This window comes from Crocuta crocuta, unplaced genomic scaffold (assembly GCF_008692635.1).
Source record: "Crocuta crocuta isolate KB4526 unplaced genomic scaffold, BGI_CrCroc_1.0 scaffold93, whole genome shotgun sequence".
Classification (NCBI taxonomy): Eukaryota; Metazoa; Chordata; class Mammalia; order Carnivora; family Hyaenidae; genus Crocuta; species Crocuta crocuta.
The window spans coordinates 7,325,935-7,351,396 of record NW_027529641.1 but is presented as its reverse complement, the minus strand read 5'-3'; the positions used below and the strand labels follow the sequence as shown (position 1 = coordinate 7,351,396).

Genomic DNA, 25,462 nt, shown 5'->3' with positions numbered 1-25,462 from the left:
GAGTCTGGATTCCGAAGCTATTCCAAAATGTACATCTTGGACCACACTTGGCTTTTAATGATTGGCTAAAGTGTTAGCTGCTGTCTTCATACCTCCTGGTAGCCATGCTTCTCCTAGGCTTGGCTGAAGGGGAAACAGGCTGTGTGCTCCATTTCCCTTTTGTAGGAGGTCTGCTTCTTTGGAATTCAGCTTATTTAGTTGCCTTGTAACCTTACATTTCTGATAGATCTAAGAAAAATTAGGTACCACTAATTTGTAGGCTATCCAGATTTTTCTCATTGTTCTTTGCAGCTTTCTATATCCTATATGGAAGCAGAAATTGGATGTTTTAAATTAAAATTTTAACTCACTTTAATTTGCCTGTAGAGTGTTCTATCAAGAACATTTTGTGAACATTTTTTTTCAGTTATATCCTTCTATATTTATAAAATGGCTTTAAAAGAGTTTCCTAGTCATATTTAAAAGCTAAATGCTGTGAATGACCTGCTTTTATTCTTATTTTGTAACCAAGGTCATTAATGAATATCACAGTTCAACATTTTCCCTTTGAAAATTTTTGAATCAACAACAAAATCAGTGGGTTAATTTTTTCTTTCTCCTTTTTGAAGTTCTTGAGTTATCTTCTTTTAAATTTACATAAGCTCTCTATAACCAATTTGGACAGCATCTCCCATGGATTTTAAGAGACCTTACAATCTCGTGTATTTTTCTTTTGTGTTAGGTTTGTGAACCTGGGTGGTTCGTTCTGGAGTGGACATAATGACAGAACACTTTTGTGATTACTTATATGTTCGAACTTCCACAGACGTGTAACAAGTTACCTCAGACATTAGTGGCATAAGACAACCCCTTACTTTCACAGATACTGTGGATCAGAGATTTGGAAATGGCACAGCAGAATGGGGTGTTCTGTCCTGTGGTAACTGGAGATGCAGCTGGGAAGCTCCAAGAATGGGGCCAGGATCACCTGATGGCTCATTTTTCACATGCCTGGTGCTTCCTTTCCATGTGGACCTCTCCATGGGTCTCTGCATGGGTCTGGTTTGGCGTCCTTACAGCATGGTGGTTGTCTACACAGAAGCTGGATTCCCTATTCTAGCCCAGCTCTGGAAGTCATCACAGCATTGTTTCTATCCTGGTCTATCCATAAATCAGTTACAAAGACCCGTTCAAGCTCATGGGGAATGGACATAAGCTTAATCTCCTATTAGGGGAGTGGGTAGACTCGGGAAAAACAGAGGAAAATAGAAATATTGCAGTGGGCATTTTTAGAAAATACAATCTATTGCAATTAATTTCCAAAATCTTTCATGTGACAGAACAAAGGAGACAAGAGAGGGGGGGAAAGAAGAGGGAAGGAACTGGCTATAGTCTCCCTTGAAGCCACTTCAGAATACCTCTCAGAACTTTCGAGTTCCTATTTCTTTATAGCTAGGGTGGGACAATTAATTGCCAGATACTCTTTTGTTTGCAAAATTGACAAGTGGCCCTGCTAGCTGAGTTTCTATTTTGTGTTTTTAAGGATTTGTCAGCCTTGTGTCCCTTTTAGGGTCAAGCAGGCTAGCTTCTCTCATCCAAGGCTTTGCATCTCCTGGCCTGACCACATATGGGTTGGCTGGTGGGGTGGGGGGGTGGTGGTCAGAAAAGCCTGGGGTGTTTTGCTAAGCATGAGTCTGAATACATCACTGAACTGTTTCCTTTTTCACCTGGGATTTAGGAGATCTAGGTAGACAGTCTGAAAATTTGAATTGAGTTTAGAGATCTCTCCTCATGTCAAGTAAAAAAATGTAAGACATTGGATATTCAGGATTGTTATTTTTCTATGTTTTCAGATGTCAGTCAAAATAGTAATCTTGTCCACATCAAAAACACCTGGGTAGCTCAGTTGGTTAAGTGGCTGCCTCTTGATTTTGGCTCAGGTCATGATCTCATGGCCTATGAGATTGAGCCCCATGTCAGTCTCTGTGCTGACAGTGCATCCCTATTTGGGATTCTCTGTCTCCCCCTTTCTCTGCCCCTCCCCACTTGTTCTCTCTCTGCCTCAAAATAAATAGACATTTAAACAAATTTTTTAAAAAGTTACCCAAAGTGGCCACTGGGACTTTGCATTGTCCTCGGGGAAATAATAGCATTTACATAAGTAAGACTTGTAATGTGGAAATATGGAAAAACAAGTATTTGGCCTAGTAGGGGCACAGACTTGGACCGAGATTATCCCTGCAGAACTGTGGTGGTAGAATGATGTGTGTGCAATCTAGTGTCTCTAGAACCGGACCCAGTGATAGCTGTCCTCACCTGTGGAGCCAAGTTTTACCTGTAGGCTTGTCCACGTCCTGAGGGTTGTTCATCTGTAAGAAGACATCTGTAGAGGGAGGGCAGACATAGCCCTTGGGGCTGGCTTGAGGATGGACTTATTGGACCTACATCTGCCCTCACCCTATAGTTAACCCATCACAGACAAACAACACTCAATTCAATCAAGGGCTTAGTGAAACATTTGGAGCTCAGACTTACACTTACTGTGCTGTCACAGACAGGATGTGGCCTCCAACAGACGGTAACTCAAGAGGTCTTCGATGTTCATGTAATCACTGTGTCAAGGACTTGGTGTGTGGGACTGAGGGTCTTGGCTGAACCACAGTGGGCCCTCCGCTTGTCACAACCCACTAACCTAAGACCATCAGGGTCACATCAGTGGCCAAAAAAGGTAAGCTTTTTTCCTGAGTCTACCTACTCCCTAGGTCTCTGCAGCAAGGGAGAAACTGCACTCCTAATGCATCTGAACCCTCAGTGGTTCTGACTTTACTGAGTTGTAATTTTCCACAGACTGCACGGAATTTCTGCTTGTGCATATGCTCCGTTGCTGCGCGGGGCCAGACAAGTCTGCCTCCGCTTCATCAGGCTCTCCCAGGGTCACTCCTGGGGCTCCCTTGGAGGTAATGGCACAAACCCTTCTGAGCTGCTAGCTGTGGCCCTCCCACCTCTCTCGTCTGTCCCCCAGCCCCAGGTGCGATGCTTCATGGGGCAGCTAAAGTGTCACAGCTACCTGAGCATCTGTATTTGCTCTTTTCCCTCTTTCCACCTGCTGGTTCCCTGTGTCAGCCTCCTTTGGATTCATACCCCAAGTGTAGTTTCTGGATGTTTTATTTTTGGGGTTGAACCCTGACCAACACAACTCCCTAAGAAGGAGCCTTTGTCCTGTCTGCCTGCTCTTTTTTCCCTCTTTCTACTGGCTGGGACTGGGGTACAATGACCTTTGGGACAGAACCGATACTGAGGAAGGCAGAGCTGAAAGATGGAAGGTCCCTGAGGACACGGGAGCTTCCATCCCACCTCTGCCTTCATTTCCATGAGTGAGAAACAAAATGCTCCTTTGTTTACACCACTGTCAGCTCCTCATTGCCAAGGGCTACTCCTAAGTGACCTGCCCCTGTAGGATCTGATACGGCCTAATGGGAAGAGGGGAACAGTTGATGTCTGGGCTGCGTAAGGAATTAAATTATTTGAAGAAGTAAATAATTCAGCTAATTTTTTATATGAGATCACAAAAACATTTGTAGATGATGATGTAAATGTATGAAGTAGATGATGAAACCAGACATTAAGGAAACCTTTGCTGGTCTGTGACACTCAGGAGGGAGACAGGCAAGGTCCAGGGAGCCAGCCATCACTCTCTCCCTCTCTCTCCTGAAGCAGAGTACAAGTGATGTGACAGAAATGGCAAGGCAGTTAGGCCTGATGAGGCAAGCAGCAAAGTTGTGGAAAGCTTAGGCTGCAGAGCTCTCGAATACCTCAGTGTGGTCTTGACTGCTCAGGGCTTCAGTTTCTTCATCTGTAAAATGGGAGTATTATTAGTTGCTACCTCACTGAGTTGGTGTGGACACCAGATAAGACAATCTATATAAAGCAGTCATATAAATCTATATAAAAGAGTATAATGCATGACCTCTACATTTGACATTTACAGTAGACTCTGAGGGCCCATGGGTGGCTCAGTCAGTTGAGCACCTGACTCTTGATATCAGCTTGGGCCATGATCCCAGGGTAGTGGGATAGGGCCCTGCATTGGGCTCTGCACAGAGTGTGGACCTGCTTGAGATTCTCTCTCTCTCTCTCTCTCTCTCTCTTCCTCTCTCTTTCTCTCTCCATCTGCCCCTCTCCCCCACTTACTCTCTAAATAAATAAACATATAAATAAAATTTATATAATCCACTCTAACTTCTAAACCAAAAGATTGCAAACTTTTGTTTACTTTTACTGTTATCAGTCGCAATGACCTATGACTGTTCTCACAGCTCACCTTCTAGCGGGACAGTCACCATGAGCCAGGGTTTAGTCCTCAGCTTTGTAGCTCCTGACCCTCAGTTTAATCAGGGCCCTTAGAAGGGTACTGGGGGTTGGAAGGAGGACTGGCTCAGCCAACTAACTCCCAGAGACTTCTAGAAACAAACAATGCACCATGCTGGTGTTCCCACAGAGAATGGCCCACCTGACACTGGCACCCTTTCCCTGAAAGCAGCAGATGGTGGGCAGAGGGTCCAAGCTCAGGGTGACAAGCGGTTGACACCTCAAATCCTCCATGGAGCATCACGGGGTAAAAGCGGAGCATCGCGGGGTAAAAGCCAACCAGTAACAACAGGGCCCAATGGTTTTGAGGGCTATGGTGTATAAACTGCCAGAGTTTGAAGATTGGCCCCAGGCATAAACCTACAGCTGGCCAGGGTATGCTGGGTGCTCACTCTCAACTCCCTGGGGTTATGAGATGGGTGCATGTGGCTACTTCCCTGAACCCCAGCTCCAGCCTCTCTGCCCCTCAGCAAAGTCTAGATGGATTACGATGCAATCCATTATGTGTCAGCTCAGCCAGAGTATTTCAAATGATTATGATGTTAACCTCGGCCATTCTGCTGTAATTGATCCCTATGGGCCTTTGTCAGTTGCTTCAGCCACACTGTAGATGCAAAGCCAATAGATGCAGTGACCTGGAGCCCTAGTCTGCAGGGCCAAACGGTCACCCTCACCGCTAAAGCTATCCTGAGCGCAGTCTGCAGAATGACCCGTCTTCCACAGGCGGCCCTGAGTTACCAGACGAAGATTAAATTGTGGTCAGAATACTTCGGTTAAGGATAGCAATGTTTCTGATAAAATGCTAATTTGTAAGTTTGAGTGATTACAGGGGTAGCCCAAGTTATCTGGAAAAATTAGATTTCGTTGTTTCCTGCCAGGGCTGAATTAATGAGATGTCACCACCATGAACTCACTCTTTTATCAAGATCTCCTTTATGATGTATAATCCAAAACTGATGGACCTACAGTGCCCAGAGCCATTCATCCTACAATTAACACATTTGTCTGTGTTTCTACAAATCATGCATCTTCTGATACAGGATAAGAGGCCATTGTGCCATCACCAAATACACACTCACACACACCCCAGCACATACTGACTCAGACATCACACTCCCCTGGCTTGTAAGTTAGATTTTATTCTGCTCACCTACTAGTGGCTGATCAGATACACATGTTGTGCACATGTACATGTTTGTTTTGAAAGCTGCTGCCTGCTGTTTGGACAATGACACTGGCACAAGTTTATAAAGCAGCGGCGGGGAAGTATATAAAGGGCAGGGAAAGAGAAGGGATGTGAGGGGTGCAGGTGGGGGATAGAAAGCCTTTAAATGAGACCAGATTACCAGATTCCTGATGGGAACGAGGGGCTATTGCTCCTCACTGAGTGACTTAACCATGACTTTGAGCTGTAGCTCATGTGTCCTCATGGGAAGTTTGATGCATTTCTCTGATACTACGTGGGGCCTCGTGCACGGCTGCTTACATCAGTTTCAAATGCTAAGTGACGAAGTTTGGCACATCTTGTGCTGTCTGTTTGAGGTCAGACCATAATCACAGTGAGAAAAGGGTACTTCTGGTGAGTCGTCTGTTCTGTATATGGTAATTTACATAATTATTGATCTCTAGCAATAACACTGACTTTGTCCCTAAGTCCCCTTTACAAATTTTTGTCGGGTGGTCCCAGTGGAGATTCGAGGCTGGAAGAAGTGAAGTCACTTGCTTGTGAGTGGCAGAGCCCTGAGTCCTCATCCTGTGCCCTCCTGCTTCTGTGGGTGGCATTTGTCAAGTCCTCTCTACATCAAGGGGGGGGTCACCTCCCTGAGACTCCCCCACACTCCGCACATTCAGCTCTGTAGGGCCAGCATGTGGCCCAATCCCTCTTCCAGGTTCCTGCCCTTGAAGGCTGTGAGCATGCCCCTTCCCAAGCCCCTGGGGGGACATATCCACTGTCCTCACTGTGCTGCCCTGGTGGCAGAGTGGGGGCCTGTCTGCTTGGTGACCTCTTCAAGACTGCTCTGTTTGCCAGGGCCCTGCCCTAAAGGTGGCATCAGGGACTGAATGGCTTGGATGCCCCTGATGTATTTTACTGAAACTGCATGAGCCCTGGGAAGGTCTGAGCTAGGGTAGGGGGAAGCCAGACGCAGGGCTTGCGGAAGGCTGAGTTACCCAAGGCAGGGTGTTGGCTAGGTGGGGGTGCTAGGTGAGTAGAGAAGGTTTTCAGGAAGCTGGAAGCTTAGGAAAGAGCCAGGAATAGGAAACACCATGTTCAGTGGGTAACAGAGGCACCTGTCTGCTGTGAGGGTTCTAACCAAAGACCAAATAGCTCCTTCCATTCCCAGACTTTGGTGGGATGGTACTTAGGATCTTGCATGACTAGAGCCCATACCATNTTGGGCTTGGGGTTGTAAGCCCATGTGAACCATGACCTGAGGGCCCAAAGGACCTACGGGCCACAAGACTACCTATCACCTCCTGTGTGTCCGTTTCTCAATATCAGCCATTTCCTCTGCCTCCTTCACCACCACCCAATTACGACCACCTGTTCTTGGGGGGGGGGGGGTGGAGGGGACGTTCTGAAACTCGCAGGTCACCTCCATGGCTCTCAGGATAAAGTTCAAAATTCCCGATGGAGCCAGCATGCTCTGCCCCCTGGCCCCTCCCGTCACTCAGGAGTCTCTCCCACTCTGGCCAGCTCTGCTTTAACCACAAGTAGTGGCACCTGGGGCCCCTACCCGAGCGCCCAGACGTGCCCACCCCCCAAGGACCTTCCTTCAGGAGGTCGTGTGTTACTGGTGTGGTTGCCCAGATGTACTGCCTCCCACCTACCTGTGAGCCCATGCGGGCAGGGACCACATCTGCCCCATTAACCAGCTGATTCTCAGTGGCTGCCACCATGCTCTGCTCACAGTAGGTGCTCAATTATTGGATGGCTGTTGGAGCCCAGGGAGGACATGGTCCTTTTTAACTGTCACAGTGGTGGACACACAGAGAGTGTGCACAATGTGACCACAGCGGCATCACCTCCCTTCTAGAGCTGAGGACACCCTTGCCATGGTCATAATCAAAATGGTGTGGGAGTATCTTGGAGCAATGAGAAGGGTAGGACTGAGGAAAGGGCAGAAATGGTGGCCCTGGAACCCAGCAGCATTTCCCTGTGGCTGAGGCAGCATTTCCCAAGCCCGGGTGCCCCGGGTCCTGCTTTGGCACAGTGAGATGACTTCTTTCTGGGGAGCTCACTTCAGCCTGCAGGCAGTCCTGAAGCTGAGCACCATGGGACCAGAGAGGACATTTCCATCCCCAGGTCAGCTCCCCCTGGACGGTGTCCTGGACCATGCATGGGGTCTCACATCCGGGTCTCTGCTGGGTCCAGAAACAAGCTCTACAGGAAGCTCCAATCCTTGGGGATGTTCTTGGCGTTTCCTCGCCTGAGCCAGGTGGGGCAGGCCCAGCACTGTTGCCACATTCAAATGGAAACCTCCCATGTGGTCTGATTTTCATAGAGACCCCATGTATCAGAAATAGCTGTGAGTCTTGAGAGTTGAAAATTCCCTCGGAGAGGAATGAGCGGTGTTGAGGAAGAAGCTGCTTGCCAGTGATCATCAGCGATAGATACCTCACCCTGAGCTCTAGCAGGGCTCTGGGCATGCCTGGGACCTCAGGAGGCTCAGGGCCACTGTCATCAGGGGAGACCTGGCTCTGAGCTGACTCCAAGTAACCCCCACCCTCCTCACCCCACCTCGGCCTTCTCTCTTTCTCTGAACCCCACCCCACACCTGGCACACACACCTGTCCCCACACCTGTCTCCAGCTCTCACGGGCATCGACTCAACATTACCTATGGCTGCACTGCTCTTGTTGGTGGCTCAAGTAGTTGGTTCCAAACACTGATTCCGATCCAGCTGCTGCCTTGTGGCAGAGTCCAACTCTCCCCACCCCCAGCACCTTAGCCTAACAGAGGAAAGCTGTGAATTCCAGACGATCTCGTTACTGTTGGGGATGTTGGGCAAAGCGATGTTCTTCTGTACACTCAGTATCCTCCTCTCTAAAATGTACCTTGGGGTAAGAAATAAGCAAGATGCCTTATCTGTCACTCACTCACACTGATGAAGCCCGCTCTTTGCCAGGCTGTAGGACAGGACGGAGCTTGGCACCATGGGGGGCAGACAGACAGTGAGGATGGAGGCTGTTTGCAGAAGGACGTGGTGCCAGCTATGTGGGAATGGTGGGGACGGTGGGGACAGAGAGGGTGGAGGTACTGGCTGGTGCCTGGAATCAGGATGCTCTCAGGTAGGCCCTGCCCCCACCTCTGTGCTTCCTAGGCCTAGTGCTTGCTTTGGCCCCTCATGGGGCCAGATCCTTCATCAGGGCTCCCTGGGCCAATGGAGTGCTTGCACTGCCCTGTGAGCCAGCACCATGATCTCCACACTCCAGCTTGTGTCCTTGGGGACATCTGGGTGTGAGCCCAGGCACCAGTCCAGCCAGGGCTTTGAGGGGCCTGGACTGGCACCTCCTCCCTGCCCGGCCTCTGCACCCCAGGCTCTAGGCTGTCTGCCAGCCAATTCCTGCCCCACACTTGACCTTCCAGCCATAGTCTTCCAATAAAACGAGGCCGCTAACACTAAGAACGTGTGGAAAACCCCAGCACACCATCCCAGCTATCTTGTTGCAATGATGACATCACCCAGGCTCCACTGTGCAGTGGCTGGGGACACTGCCTTCAATTCTTGGCCCACACTGTGCAGGAGCAGCTCAGCCGGGGCCTGGCAGCCTCTGCACCCAGAGACCCAAGCTGCTGCAGCATGGCCAAGCCTCAGCAAGGGCTCCCTGACCAACACTGTGCTCCCTGGGACTGCCTTCACCTTGACCTCCAAAGGCATGGGTGGTGACCCTGAGCTTGAGGCTCATGTTTTGGTCAGTCAGCTCAGTATTTTACGCAAATTTGAATTGGTTGCCCACATTTAACAACTGGCAGCATTTAAGATCAAACCTGGGGGGCGCCTGGGTGGCTCAGTTGGTTCAGCATCTGACTCTTGATTTCTGCTCAGGTCATGATCTCACCATTTGTGAGTTCAAGCCCTTCATCAGGCTCTGTGCTGACAGCTTGGAGCCTGCTTGGGATTCTCTCTCTGTCCCTCCCCTGCTTGAGTGCGTGCTCTCTCTCTCTCTCTCTCCAGATAAATAAGAGTAACTTAAAAAAAGATCAAACCTGGATTTTCAGTGCCACCGCCATCATTGCTGTACCTGTCACTCTGTATCCCTTACTCCCTCCCCCCATCACTGCACCCTGTGGCCCTACATCGCTCAGTTTTGCATTCATCCCCCCACAGCCCTACATCTCTAATCCCTGGGTTCCTGCTGTTTACGTCCCTGCATCCCTACACCTGCTTTCCTCAACATGGCATCCCTCCTCTCTCCATCTCTCAGACCTGCATCCTGTATCCCTGTAGTTCCTATAGCCCGAATTCTGCCTCCCAGTGCCCTCATCCCTAATCCCTGCTTCCCGCATGACCCTTGCTGCTCCTACATCCTTTCCCTCCTGCACCCCCGAGTCCTTCATCCCTGGATCCTTCCAATCCTGCATCCCTCCACTTCCATCTCACATCCCCTTTTTCCACCTCTTCCTCTTTCTCCTCTTCCTCCATAGGTGACTCCTCCACTCATTAGGCTATTCTCAGCTCTTCCATGGAGGACACAGGTATTGTTAGCCCTCTGGCAGGTGCGCAAAGCCATCTCTTTTTTTCACAGTGGGCTTGTAGGGGCTCTTTGGGGACCCCTTTCCTGCATCCTGTGGCACACATAACTTCCTGCTGGTGTCCCCACCCCTACACGTCATTTCTGGAGCAGAGTCTGGTCAAGATGGTCTGAACTCAGACCCCTTCTGCCTCCTCTCCCTTGTTCTGCTAAGGTGGACAAGTAAGTTGTCCATATTGCCAGCCAGCTTCCCTCTGGCAGAAGGGCCAAGGTGCAGTCCATGTGCTCAGATTCCAGGGCCCCCCTGAGAGCTCCCTGAGTCCCACTCCATACTCTGCCCCTGCCCTGGGTGCCAGGACCCTCAGAGCCTCTACTTTGGACTTCAACTGGGGCTAGAGTGTCAGCTTCCTCCCTGACTTCCCATGGGGGGTGGTGTGCAGGGACACATCACAGAGCTCCGGCCAAACTGTCCCCAAAACTCTCTGACCAGACACCATCCCTTGTCAGCCTCCCTGATCAAATAGCTTTCTAGAAGGGCTGAGTGGTTTGGGGACCTCTTGGCAAGTCTGCCTGGAAAGGCTAGCCATCCATAATGTCTGACACCCACAGGCCATGTGCTGGAGTGTACGACCTGGCATCCTTGGGGAGTGGGGCACTTGGCTCTTCTCACTGTCAGGCCTCAATGGGGACAGCATCGTGTCCTGCTAGACACGCCAGGAGCACTTTCCTGAGTCTCATTTCTGAAACATGATCAGCCTCAGAGACCATATACTAGAGCCTCACTGGTGTGCTCTGTTTTCATGGCTGTGCAGTCTCCACAGAGTTCACAATTTCCCTAACCAGCCCCTAGCCCCTGACGGAATGTGCCTTTGCTGCCACACTCACTGGAATGAGAACCCTGTGCCTCCACCTTTGTGCCCAGGTGTGAAGAGGCCTGCAGGAGACAGTCATGGGACTGGGTCCTTATTTCACCTGTACCCTACAAGTCACCTGCGGTCCACCTAAACGTCATTGGTCTGCACTTGTGAATTAGTGGCCCTTGGTGGCCTGATGCTTCACTCCCTGAGCTCCAGTAGAGTCCTGTGAAACAGGGTGACAGTCACTCACCTGAGCATAATCACATGGGACAAGGCCAGTCTGAAGCATCAGAGGAAGGCTATCAGGAAGAAATGCAAAGGCTTATAAAGGAGGATGCAGTCACCTGGGCTGACCTTGCTGAGCCAGTCACAGATGTTCCCAGGAAGGGGGAAGGGTGATCAGCATATGGAACTGCCTTCAGGGAGTGAGGCTTCTGCTCTGCCTGCTCTTGCAAACATGTTTGTGTGGCAACGGGCTCAAACTCCCAATTCTAAATAACTGCCAAGAGCCTGGAAGGAGAGTCAGAGCCCTGGTCAGTCCACCCCTGAGATGAAACAGGCCTGGGGCCAAGACGTGGGGACCAGAACACCTTGCCCGGAGCAGAGCATTTGTGGGGACATCTAAGTCTTCCAGCATNCAAACATGTTTGTGTGGCAACGGGCTCAGACTCCCAATTCTAAATAACTGCCAAGAGCCTGGAAGGAGAGTCAGAGCCCTGGTCAGTCCACCCCTGAGATGAAACAGGCCTGGGGCCAAGACGTGGGGACCACGTTGCCCGGAGCAGAGCATTTGTGGGGACATCTAAGTCTTCCAGCAATACTGGGCACCCCTGTACCAATATTTCTGGGCATCCTCTGGCATTCCCACAACACCCAGGAGCTAGTCTGCCCCCCACCCCTCACCCCTGTATTCTGTAGGAATATCTCTCCCTGAGCCCTGCTGTGGCACTCTGTGGTTTAGGGGGCTCATGATGGTGTGGGTGGCTGTCCCTGCACTCATGTGCTCTGTTGAGTGGATCCCCAGCTGTACTGGCTATGCTCCCATGTCTCTCTGGTATCTCCAATGCAAGAGCCTTTTCGGCTTCCCTCCCCCAGTGGCCTGGCTGTCTGGATGAATCTAGCTGGTCAAGCCCAACATCTGTGTCCTAGCAGATGCATCTGTCTCTATGCAGATAGGCAGAGACACCATTAGTACATATGGCACCTCCATGTGAATTAGGAACAGGTGTCCCTACTGGGTAGACAACAATGCCAAAGGTGCACCTTCTGTCAGGCATGGCAGAGCTCCAGTGCTGGGAGTCTGTACCTCGGTCCCCTCCACTGGGAGCCCTGGTGTCTGGTGGTTGCAAGCAGGGATGTCTGCTCCTCGGCTGGGATGAGGGAGAGGTTGACGTCACAGGCCCCTCCAGCTGAAGCCCTCAGTTCTTTTGGACACAAGGTGGGGAGGAGGTGAAGCCAGCATCTGTTTAAAGTCGGTTCCCTGCTCCAGACACATTTGGGTAGTTTCTGGGCCTTTTGGCTCTGAGGAAGGATGGAGAGAGCCAGAAACAGCTGAAATGTCATGCACACCAGGGACACCCACAGGGAGATGCCACCGTGCCTGGGAAATGCACTGGAAGGAGCCAAGAGGGAGATCCTGTGGCCCTGAGGGTCCCAGACTGTGAGATGGCCACCCCAGTGGGTAGTAAAGCCTCCCTCTGCACAGAGGGGCACCCACAATCCCTAGAAGAGGGAATAGGGGGCCGTGCCAAGGCCTCAGTACCTCTGCCAGCCTCTATGACAAGCAGGCCCAGTCTGGTTTTGGAAATGGGGCCTGGGATGTGTCACTGTAATTAGCGACTAGTTATCTGATGATCACCCAATATCAACCACTTTACAGATGCAGACTCTGAGCAAGCTGCCTTTGGCCACAGTGAGGGAGGAGTGAGGATGGGGGCCCCACTGCAGAGAAGAGCTGAGTTCTGTAGAGGTCACTCCAGCCGCTCTTTTTGGAGAGAGCGTGTGGGTCCTATCCAGGGTGCTGATGCTGAAAGCAGGGGATCCAAGGACTAGTTGGGAAAGACAACTGAGAAAACCCGGAGGATGGATAGGCATGCGGTGAGAGACAGCATGTCCAGCTTCTGGCTGGCAGTGAAGACAATGGTGTTAGGCCGGGTAGGTCCAAGGCATGTGGCAGGCAGTGGCTGGGTGTCTGGATCTGGAGCCTAGGAGCAGTCGGCCAGATATACAAGCCAAGAATCCTTAGTATCTCATAGTGACTGAAGCCATGGGGGTAGGCGGCGTTGCCTAGTGAGAGAACAATAAGATGACAAAAGAGGGGGCCCTCAGTCACCTGTTCTGCCACAAGGGGTGTGAAAACCAGGATGTTCAGCCTCCTGGCCTGGCACCTGCTGCCTTCTGCCTGCCTCATGCATCACGCGCTCACCCTGCTGGGCTGCCTGTCCTGAGAGTAGAATGTTCTCTCTGGAAGGGCACTGCCTGGCCCTGGAACAGATCACTGGTCAGGTTGAGCCTTGTGCATTCCCAGTAGCTGCTGCACACACACGCACACACACACACACACACGTACATTCCTGTATATGTGTGTATATGTGCACGCAGGTAAACATACATATATGCATGTCTACATGTTAGACATATAACATACACAATGCTTATATGTATTGATGTATATGTTTATTTGTAATTCATCTCTCTCTTTCTGCCTTTCTCCAGAATAATCTTCTAGTCAATTAAACTTTATCCTGTTTCACTGACGTCTCACTAGTGAGGCCAGGGAAAGAAGCCCACGGATGCCAGGCTGCTGGACACACCTGTGAGGTCCGTGACTTAGTGATGCTCTGTATACACAAAGGAAGGCACACGTCCAGGCGGGCAGAAGGGCGATGCAGGCTCTTGAAGGCAGGTCCATGCAACCTGAGCCCATCCTGCATACCAGTTGGCAGCTTTTCGTGGACTAGGTCAGACTTTGGGAGCTGTTTCAGGGAAGAAAGGGTGACCTGAAGGAGGGTCTTTGGTTGAGGCATGGAAGGTGAGGGTGCAAATACGAGAGGGGTTGGGGAAGCTCTGGTGGGGGTGGTTAATGAGGGGTATGAGAGCCATCAGGTCAGAGAAAAGACAGTCTCTTCTAAGAGAGCCCTTCTGGGCACTGGTTTTGAGTTGCCAGAGTAAAGTCTCTCCAGGAATGCAGCGTACAGCTTTGCCAAAGACCTGCTGGCTAGACGTGGGGCACTGGCCCTGAACAGGAAGGAGCGTGCAGATGGGAATGGCAGGAAGGGAAGGAGTGCAGCTGTTGGTCAGGTGCTCTACAGGCTGGATCTCGGGTGGGGATGTTTCTGTGTCTGCCCTTTGACCCTTGAGGCACCTGGCATCACTCCAATACAAGTGTGTCCTGGAATCACCGTTTCAGGATTTTCGTTTAGCCCCTTAATTGTGGGGAGTGTTGGTCTTCTCCGATATTCCTTATGGTGACCCTCTCCCAAGACTGTCCCCCACGTTGACGTCTTACTGCACAGGCTCCAGGCAATTGGTCCTGACCTTGACCCAGCCAGCCCAGTCAAGCCCCTTGGTGGAGAGCTCTCAGGGCTCCCTGTCAAGTCTGGCATTACCCCAGAAGACAGCTAGGGAGACAGCTTTATCTCTGGGGAGGGTCTGTCTCTGCTGGGTTTTGAAACAGAGACTTTGGTCCCTGGGAAAATGGAAAAGGAAGATCATATATCTTGTCCGTGTTTTGTTCTCTCTGGATGAAGTCTGAGCTATCTGACAGCAGGTCCCGTGACCCGGGCCCTTGGCCAGTTCCCAGGGATAATGTTTCCCAGCAGGACTGTGGCACCTGTGGGTGCGACTGCAGCTCCCAGAAAGCACAGGGGTCCACACCTTGTCCTGTCACCAAGGTGGACCTGAGGCAATGCTTTGTCCTGGAGCTGGGAGAGAGCTCAGTCCCACCCTCACTGAGGCACTCATCAGGCCTGGTGGTGTGGGCAGTTGGCCCAAGTCCCTCAACCAGCCATTGGTGACATCAGAACCACCCCCTTGTTTCTTGGACCCATGTGCCCTACATCACTCCCACAGGGGCCCCTTCAGTGACCGAGAGTAAAGTAGCCTCAGCCATGGTGAGAAGGACTCTCTGATACATGGAGACCCATATAGGTTTGACCACTCTGGAAGGGGTAGGGCCACAGCCTTCATATTCAGGGCATGGAAATGAAGAGTGGTCATCTCAGGAGCAATGGGGAGGCAGTGAGTGAGACCCTAGGGCAGAGAAATCCTGCCCGCACATCCTCCCGTGCAGAGCCCACTGCTAGAGGCCACACCCAGGACCTGTCTTAATCCCTGCGGGTACTAGTCCCAGCCCCAAAAATGTTCAACGCCTGTGGCTTGTTGACGGGGCCCTTAATCCCAGGGCTGTGCTCGAGCTGGTGTGGACCACTCCATGAGAGCCAGCTATAGAATGTGTTGGAACTTTGTGAGCCGGTCATGAAAGACAGGTGTCAATAACATTTATTTTTTATTTTTTTATTTTTTAAATATTTTTANAAAAAAAAAAAAAAACAACCCACCTCCTAATTATTTTACTACATTTTGCTATTTTCTGTGCTTGTGGGTTATCACATCTACACAGCAGAAACACTAAGTTAATGATGGCTTCCCAGTCTGTGATGTCATGTTGGCAGCCTGAAATTGGCTAGAGTGGAAAGAAAGTGAAGGGTTCTGACTTTATTGGAGATGTGGTTCAGATATCAAAAATATTCTTTAATTTAGCCAGGACAAAGCTGATCTGGAGTTGCTGAACAGACGACAGCCCACTCTCCAGAGTGCTGACAGGTTGTAGGCTGTGAGCAAGTGGTGGCGTGTGTGTGCAGTGGGAATATGAGCGCCCACTGGGACAGAAAGCCCTCAGAGTGCTTGGGTGGCAGCGGGGTGGGGTGGTGAGGTTGCAGAAGGAGCTGTCACTCTGGGTGGGTCCCTTTCCTTTTCTTTCCTCCTTTGTCCCCCTCTTTCCCCCTTAGGTGGGGTCTTGGTGGGGGTGGGGTTGGTTTCTGTGTTGAGAGGGTTGTAGATAGTCATCACCAAGAAAGGTCACAAAGAGATAGTGTTCTGGGGCTGGTGCTCCAAGACTCCACCAGATGTCCTCACACTGACAGGGGACCCTCTCTCTGGCTACCTTGGAAATTGTGGGAAGCCAGGTCCTCTTGCAGTGAAATTCCAGTGCCCTCTACTGAAATAAGGTAAGTCAATGCTCACTTTAAAGAAGAAATACTGACAGATATGATGTGGTACCTCATGATGGTTTTGCTTTGGTATTTCTCTGATGATGAGTGATGTTGATCATCTTTTCATGTGTTTGTTAGCTATCTGGATGTCTTCTTTGGAAAAGTGTCTATGTCTTCTAAAATTAACAACTCTGGAAACAACAGATGTTGGTGAGGATGTGGAGAAAGGGGAACACTTTCTCTCTGCTGGTGGGAATGCAAACTGGTACAGCCACTCTGGAAAACAGTACATGGAGTTTCCTCAAAAGAATAAAAATAGAACTACCCTACAACATAGCAATTGTACTACTAGGAATTTATCCAAATGATACAACAATGCTGATTCAAAGGGGTACATGCACCCCAATGTTTATAGCAGTGCTATCAACAATAGCCAAATTATGGAAAGAGCCCAAATGTCTATCTACTGATGAATGGATAAAGAAGATATAGTGTGTGTATACACACACACACACACACACATACACTATATATACACATACACACACACTATATATACACATGCACACACTATATATATATATGTATATATATATATATATATCCACACACACACAGACACACATACACAATGGAATAGTACTCAACAATCAAAAAGAACAAAATCTTGCCATTTGCAACAACATGGATAGAACTAGAGTATATTATGCTAAGTGAAATAAATGAGAAAGATGGATATCATATGATTTCATTCTTATGTGGAATTTAAGAAACACAATAGATGAACCATAGGAGAAGGGGAGGAAAAATAAGATAAAAACAGAGAGAGGCAAACAATAAGAGACGCTTAAATATAGAGAAAAAACTGAAGGTTGCTGGAGGAGAGGTGGGTGGAGAGATGGGCTAAATGAGTGATGGGCATCAAGGAGGGCATTTGTTGGCATGAGTACTGGGCATTATATGGGAGTGATAAATCACTGGGTTCTACTCCTGAAATCAATATTACACTATATGTTAACCTACTCAAATTTAAATAAATAAATTTTTTAAAATTGAGAAGAAATACTTACCAGGCTCTTTCTTTGTCATAAAGCCTTTATTAAAGGGTGCATTCAAGGGCACCTGGGTGGCTCAGTCAGTTGAGTGTCCGACTCTTGATTTGGGTTCAGGTCATGATCTCATGGTTTGTGAGTTCAAGTCCCACATCGGGCTCTGAGCAGGTAGTACAGAGCCCTCTTGGGATCCTCTCTCTCTACCCCTCCCCCACTCACTCTATCTCTCTTTCAAAATAAAATTTAAAACTTAAAATAATTTAAAGGGTTCATTTAGAGCCAATACACAATATATTGATAACTACCAGTTTCCTATGGTTGCTGTAACAAAATAGCACAAACGTGGAGGCTGAAAGCAACACATTTACTCTTTTACAGTTTCAGAGGTCAGAAGTCTGAAATCAGTTTCACTGGGCTGAAATCAAGGTGTGAGCAAGGCCACCCTCCCTCTGGAGGCTCAAGAGGAGAATCCAGTTCCTTGCCTCTTTCAGCTTCTAGAAGCTAGCTCCCCTTGGCTCATGGTCCTTTCCTCCACCTCCCAAGCCAGTAGCTTAGCATTTTCAAGTCTCTCTCTGCTTTGTCTTCATAACGTCGTGTTGTCAAATATCTCTCTGCACCTCTTTTATGAGAACACAACCCAAGGTCCTCATCTCAAGACTTTTAACACATTTGCAAAGTCTTTTTTGCCATATAAGGCAACTTCCATAGGTTTCATAGATTAGCACCTGGATATTTTTAGAGGCCATCACTTAGCTTACCACACTGACACACCATTAAATCTCACCTAACACAAAAATACAAGAAAATGTTCTTCCAGGGTTTGAAAACAATTACCTGATTCAGCAAAGAGGTTACTCTTGACATTAGTGCATAGGTGAAGCTCCGGCATTTGTCTTTGTCATCCCATTTTTGTCTTACTCATTAGCCTAAATGAAATATCAATCAACTGTCATGTCTGAAGCACATTTAGTCATCAGACACTGGCCACCCATACAAAAGTTTGGGAAAACTGAACATAGAAATTCTATGAGAATCAATGGGCTATCTAGAATTTATGATAGAGCATAGTATGTTTTATAATTATTTATAATTTATGGATACACATTCTTACATCAATAAAATTCATAAGAAATGTGTGTGTATCTTTCTTTATATCTATGTATACATTTAAATATATATATTTGACATCTATTCATATACAAAAATACATATATATATTCCTTAAAGCCAGTGGTTATGTATTTATTAGCTCACCACTACTTAATGCCCATTTCCAAGAGGAAGGGGAACAGGAGACCCCTTCAATGGGAGGGACATGTCCTTTGCACCCCAGGGTGAAGTTTGTAACACCTCCACCCATTTTATATTGAATCTGTCACTGATGATGGTCATCTTCTGTTCACAGAGCATTAAATGGATCTGAGACAACCATCCCCAAGTGTCACTGTGTGTCAGTAGAGGAGGCTTTGAGTTTTCTGTATTTATTTTTTTTTATGTTTATTTGTTTATTTTGAGAGGGTGGGGGAGGTGGCCAGCGAGGGAGGTAAAGAGACTCCCACGCAGGCTTGGAACCCAACGCAGGGCTCTATCTCACGAACAGTGAAATCATGACCTGAGTCGAAATCAAGAGTTGGATGCTTAACCAACTGAGCCACCCAGGCATCCCAAGGTTTATGTATTTATTCTGCATGCAACTATTGATGATCTGTGGCTGACTCCTATGCCAAGTTACCACCCTCCTTAGGTTCCCACCCAGCACAGCTCTCAGCTTCTTGGCTGACTTCTTGGACCCTGAGTCTGACCAACTGAGTCAGCTCTACCTTTCTACCTGCTTCTGTCTGTGGGAGGAATCTCTCGTTGCAGTTTTTGTATTTGAAATAATCACTGTTGTTGCCTATCTCCAAGATTCCTTTCTTCCCCATCCTAGATTACAGAAGCAATGTTCTTAACAAATGTTCTATCTTTCATCTGCTGGAGGATTGCATTTTGAAATATTAGTTATCCTTGCATTTGTTGATCCTGCAGATACATACAAATTTAGAAACTCTGAATGAACACCTTAATTTATATTTTGTGATTATGTGGGTGAGGCAAGAACAGCCTGTTTGGTATACATTATACTTTTAGGTTTTAAAACTCCCCTTCTTTTTTCACATGTGTGATGTGAGTAACATTTATCAGCAACTGAGAATTCCTGAGACAGCAGCAACAATAGTAAGACATTCTAAGCCACTGATTGCCTGTCATGGTGCCCTGGAGGTCATCTCTTGGCTCTGCTCCCTCTGGATAAACCAGGTAAAAGATTTGTCTAGGGGCGCCTGGGTGGCTTAGTCGGTTAAGCGTCCGACTTTCGCTCAGGTCATGATCTCGCGGTTCGTGGGTTTGAGCCCCGCATCGGGCTCTGTGCTGACTGCCAGCTCAGAGCCTGGAGCCTGTTTCAGTCTATGACTCCCTCTCTCTCTGACCCTCCCCTGCTCATGCTGTCTCTCTCTCTCCTAGAAATAAATAAAACATTAAAAAAAATTTTTAAGATTTGTCTAAGTCACTAGCCCTCCCTTGTTAGAAAACAGTCTGAGAATTGTGAAGGGTGCCTGTGGCCAGAGCTGTTGTGCTATTCTTTGGAGTGTCTGGGCATAAGTCTCTCTCCTCCCTGCTCTTGGGAGTCCTAGAAGTTGGGATCATGTCTTATTTACCTATCTCCACCGGAACCCCCATGGATTTTTGTCATGTAGTAGATGTAATGGACATTGGTCACTGGAGATGCTTGTGATATTTTCGACACCCTCCAGATATTTTTGTAACCCTCTGCATTGTGAGTACTGACTTCCAAACTGACTTCCTTTCCCAGCCTGGTTTGGTATCTGCCCGTGAGACACCATGTGAGTGTGACTTAGAGGGAGTTTGTAAAGCATCAGGCAGGCAGACATCCATGTAGAGCATGCATGCCAAGGGCAGCTGAAGTGGTTGTGCCAGAGTCAGTGGCAGTGGGAGCACTGGCCCCAGCATGGTGGAAGTGGGTTGGCATTGAGGTCAGCAAGCCCAGTTCTGTGGTTCTGTGGTTCTGGAAACTCAGCCAGAGCTGAGACCTTCAATCTTCCTGATGGTGCTGTGAGACTTCTCATACCCATCAATAAACCCCCTCCTGACTAAACCAAACTATGTGGTTCTGTGGGTGTTCACAAGCTGGAAGAATGGCCTTCTCCCAGGCGGATTCAGGTTCATGGGGCTCAAAGTTTATATAATTGGGAGGCTTTAAAAAAAACATAAAATTATACAAATAAAACTAAGTACTACATAAAAAATTGAATATTTATTTAACATGAAAAGAAGTAATAAGAAATTATAAATTTTAAACAACAGATATTACAACATTCTGAAAAAATATATACTTTTAGAAATTACTTTTCTAACCTAACTTATCCCTAGGGATCNCTCTTTGACTATCCAGGGCCTATCCTTTCAGAGAGTGTTTTCTGAATGGTATCTCTTGGTCTTCCTTGTTGATGCCTTGGTTTTTTTTTTTTTTCCTATTCGTAGTGATATTTGGGATGCTCCACCTTGTGTACTCTGGCTTGTTTCTTGAGGTAGCCGTTAGAAGCCTTTCTCAGTGGATTCTGTGTCCTTTTTTCTCCCAGTCTCTCAGGTTTTGTAAGGTTTCCAATGGCTTCAGATCTTTCCCGTGTGATGTATGGGCACGAGTGCAAGTACAGAGCTCCTTACATCTCTGCCATCTTTCTCCCCCTCCTCAAAAAGAAAATTTTAAGAAATACCACAAACACATAACTTTGACAGATAAAAATAAACAGATCAATTTTTTGAAATGAAACACATAACTTTGACAGATAAAAATAAACAGATTAATTTCTTGAAAAATACCAACTACCACATTTTGCCAATATTAATTAGATAATTTGAATAGCCTTGTAACAATTAGGGAGATTCCATTTTTAAAAATTAAAAATTAATAGACTTTCATTTTTAGAGCAGTTTTATGTTGTTTGTAAATTTATTTATTTTTAAAGAGAGAGAGAGAGAGAGAGTGTGTGTGTGTGTGTGTGTGTGTGTGTGTGTGTGTCAGAAAGAAAGAGAGAGAATCCCAAGCGGGGTCTGTGCTGTCAGCCTAGATGGCAGATGGGGCTCATTCCCACAAACCATGAGATCATGACCTTAGCCAAAATCAAGAGGGGTGCATTAAAGTGGTACATATGTTACAGTTGGGGAACCAATATTGATATATTACTACTGACTAAATTTCTTAATTTACATTAGGGTTCACTCTTCATGCAGTACAGTTCTATAGATTTTTTAAAACATACTTTCAGTTTTAGAGCAATTTTAGGGTCACAGAAAAATTGAACAGAAAGTACGGAAAGTTTCGATATACTGTCTGCTCCAATGCACTCAGAGTTTCCTCCACTATCAACATCCCACACTAGAGTATATTTGTTGTAATTGATTAACTTACACTGACATATCCTTATCATCCAAAGCCCATAGCTTACATAAGGTTCACTCTTGTTCTATGGGTTTGGACAAATGCATAAGGACATGAATCCACCATTGTAGTATCATGCAGAACAGTTTCATTGCCCTAAAAATTCTCTATTTTCTGCCTATTTATCCCTTTCTCTACCTATCCCCCAGCCACCATTGATCTTTTTATTGTCTCCATAGTTTTGCCTTTTCCAAAATAATCATATAGTTGGAATTGTATAGTGTGAGCCTTTTCGGATTAGCTTCTTTCACTCAATAATATGCATTTAAGATTCTTCCATATCTTTTCATGGCTTCATAACACATTTCCTTTTTGGTGCTGAATAATATTCCATTATATGGATGTACCACAATTTACATATCCATCGACACAATGTTATATCCATTGACATATCTTGGTTGCTTCCAAGTTTTGGAAATTAGAAGTGAAACTGCTGTAGACATGTGTGTGTAGGTTTTTGTATGGACCTAAGCTTTCAAATCATTTGGATAAATACCAATAATTGCAATTGGATTGAGTAGTAAGATTATATTTAGCTTTGTAAGAAATTGCCAAACTGTCTCCTAAAGTGGCTGTACCATTTTGTATATCTACCACGAATAAATGAGAGTTTCCTTGGCTTCACATTCTCACCAGCATTTCGTCATTTTAACAGGTATAGAGTGGTACCTCGCTATTGTTTTAATTTGAAGTTAATTAATAATGTTATGTTTTGCAACTTTCTATATGCTTAATTGCCATAACAATATCTTCTTTGGTGAGATGCCTGTTCAGATTTTTTTCCAACTTTTTAATTGGGTTGTTTGTCTTCTTATTATTGACTTTGAAGAGTTATTTGCACATTTTGGGTACAATTCCCTTATCGGTTATGTGTTTTGCAAATATTTTATTGTAGTCTATGTCTTGTCTTTTAATTCTCTTAACAGAGTCATTCACAGAAGAGAAGTTTATTTTATTTTAATGAAATACATCTTATTGATATTTTCATTGTGCTTTTGGTGTATCTAAAAAGTCATTGGAAAACACAAAGTCACCTAGATTTTTCTCTTATGTTATAGTCTGTATGTTTTGTTGGTTTTTGTTGTACATTTAGATCTATGGTCCATTATGAGTCAATTTTTGTGAAAGACATAAGGTCTGTGTCTGGATTACTTGGTATATGTATGTCTAGTTTCTCTAGCATCATTCCTTGAAAAGACTTTCTTAATTGGATTGCTTTTGCTGCCTTTTGTTAAAGAGCAGTTGACTATATTTGTGTGTATCAATTTCTGTGTTATCTGTTCTGTTCCGTTTGTTTATTCTTTCACAAAAGCCATACTGCCTTGACTACTGTATCTTCACAGTAAATACTGAAACTGGATAATCTCAGTCCTCTGACTTTGTTCTTTTTTTCAAGATTGTATTGATTATTCTGCGTCTTTTGCCTTTCATATGAGCTTTAGAATCAGTCTGCCTGTATCCAAAAAATGTCTTGGATTTTTATTAAGATTGTGTTAAATCTATATACCAATAATAGTTGTAAGTAAAAGAAGTAAAATCTTAACATTAAATCTTCCTATACAAGAATACAGAATACATCTCTATTTGCTAAATTTTCTTTAATTTCTTTCATCAAAGCTTTATGGCTTTCCATAAATATTTAGTACACATTATATTTATGCTTAAGTATTTCATTTTTTTGGTACCAATGTAAGTGGTGCTATGTTTTCAATTCAAATTCTTATTGTTCATTGCTAGTTTATAGATAATCAATTGATATTTTGTATATTACCTTGTATCTCACAATCTTGCTCTTATCAGTTATTAGTTCCAGGGATTTTTTTGTTTAAAAATTCCCAAGAATAACCAAGAACAGATGGCTTCCCCAAGCATTTAAAGCATATTTAAAGCCCATTCTACACAATCTTTCCAAATAAAGAAGAGGAAGAAACACATTCCAACTCATTTTATATAGCCAATATTACCCTAATACAAATCCAGACAAAGATAGTACCAAAAAGTTAAACTACAGACAAATATCCTGCTTTGATATAAATACAAAAGTTCTTAACACGGTATTAGAAAGTCCAATTCAGTAATATATCTTTTCAAAGCCAGTAATGAATTGTTATCAAGTAGGGTCTTTTTCCAAGGATGCAAGCCTGATTCAATATTCAAAATCAATCAGTGTAATCCATTCTTAATCCTGTTTAGAATAAGAAAGAAAAATCATATGGTCATATCACTTGATGCAGAAAAGCATTTAACATAATTTAACGCACATTCATGATTTAAAATTTCTCAGAAACCTAGGAATAGAGGAGAACTTTCTCTACTGGACAAAGGCTACCTACAAAATGCTTACAACTAACAGTATACTCAATGCTTAATCGAAAAACTGAATGCTTTCCCTCAAAGTTTGGACATAAGGCAAACATTGTCCATTCTCATTACTCTCTCAACGGAGTAGAAAAGTTCTAACTAGTGAAATATGGCAATAGAAGGAAATAAAAATTATACAAATCAGAAAGGAAGAACTGAAAGTGTCCCTATTTGCAGATGATATGATTGTTTATGGAGAAAATCCCAAGGAATTTACCCCTGAAAATGCTGAATTAAGCAAGGACACAAGAAGATCTATACACAAAAATCAGTTGTATTCCTCTCTAGTATGAATCAACATATGGGTGCTGCTGAAATTTAAAATATAGTATCATTTACAATTGCTAAAAAAGGAAAAACTTACATAAATCTAACAAAATACATATAGGACTTATATACTAAAAATTTACAAAACCCTGATGATAGAATTCAGTGAGGCTCTAAACAAATGGTGAGACATTGTGTCCATGGATTGGAAAACACAATTTCATAAAGATAGCAATTCTCTCCAATAGTATCCATTGGTTAAATGTAAATTCCCACCAAAATCCCAGGAGGTTTTTGGTTTTTTTTGTTTAAGTTTATTTATTTGGTGAGAGAGAGAGAGAGAGTTCATACATAGGAGAGGGGCAGAGGTAGAGAAAATCCCAAGCAGGTTCTGGGCTCTCGGCAAGGAGCCTGATGCAGGGGTCAGTCCCATGAGCTGAGAGATCATGACCTGAGCCTGAAATCAGGAGTCAGATACTTGAATTGACTGAGCCACTAAGACGCCCCAGGAGTTGTTGTTGTTGTTGTTGTTAATAGACATACAGATTCAGATATCAATTCTAAAATTTATGTGGAAAGGCAAAGGAACTAGAAGAGTTGAAACAATTTTGAGAAAGAAGAATAAATCGGGAAGAATAAGTCTATCCAATTTCAAGATCTATTGTTTAGCAATGGTGATTAAGACTCTGTGGTACTGGTAAAGGGACAGAAATATATATGAATGAGACATAAGAGAAAATCCAGAAAGAGACCCACAAAAATATGTCAAATTGATTTTTTTTTTTTTTTTTTTACAAAGGTGAGAAAAGAAGTCAAGGCAGGGATGAGAGACTTTTCCCAATTAATGCTGCTGGATTAACTAGACATCTGAAGGGTAAGAAAAAAAATGAGCCTCAACCTATACTGCACACTTTACACAAAAAAGTTAGTTGAAATAAATTGTAGATTTAAATGTAAAATGCACCATCCATAGAGAGAAAATTGATAAACTGACTTAATCAAATTTTGGTCTATGAAAGACTCTGTTAAGAAATGAAAAGATAAATGCTATAGATTGGAAGAAAGCATTACAAACCATATAAAGGACAAAGGACTAGTATATCTATAATAGATAAACAATTTTTGAAACTCAACTATAAGTAAATAAACAATTCAATTAGAAAACTGGGCAAAAGA

The 25,462-nt window shown here is 45.6% G+C and overlaps 1 long non-coding RNA gene across 1 annotated transcript; it reads right to left on the bottom strand.

The window, feature by feature from the left end:
* Positions 1-3,516: 3,516 nt before the first annotated feature.
* On the bottom strand, positions 3,517-7,307 carry LOC144230160 (uncharacterized). The gene is made up of 2 exons (XR_013334716.1): positions 7,177-7,307; positions 3,517-3,832 (listed from the first exon to the last, which is right to left on the bottom strand). It is a non-coding gene; the product is annotated as an uncharacterized LOC144230160 (long non-coding RNA).
* Positions 7,308-25,462: the final 18,155 nt, after the last annotated feature.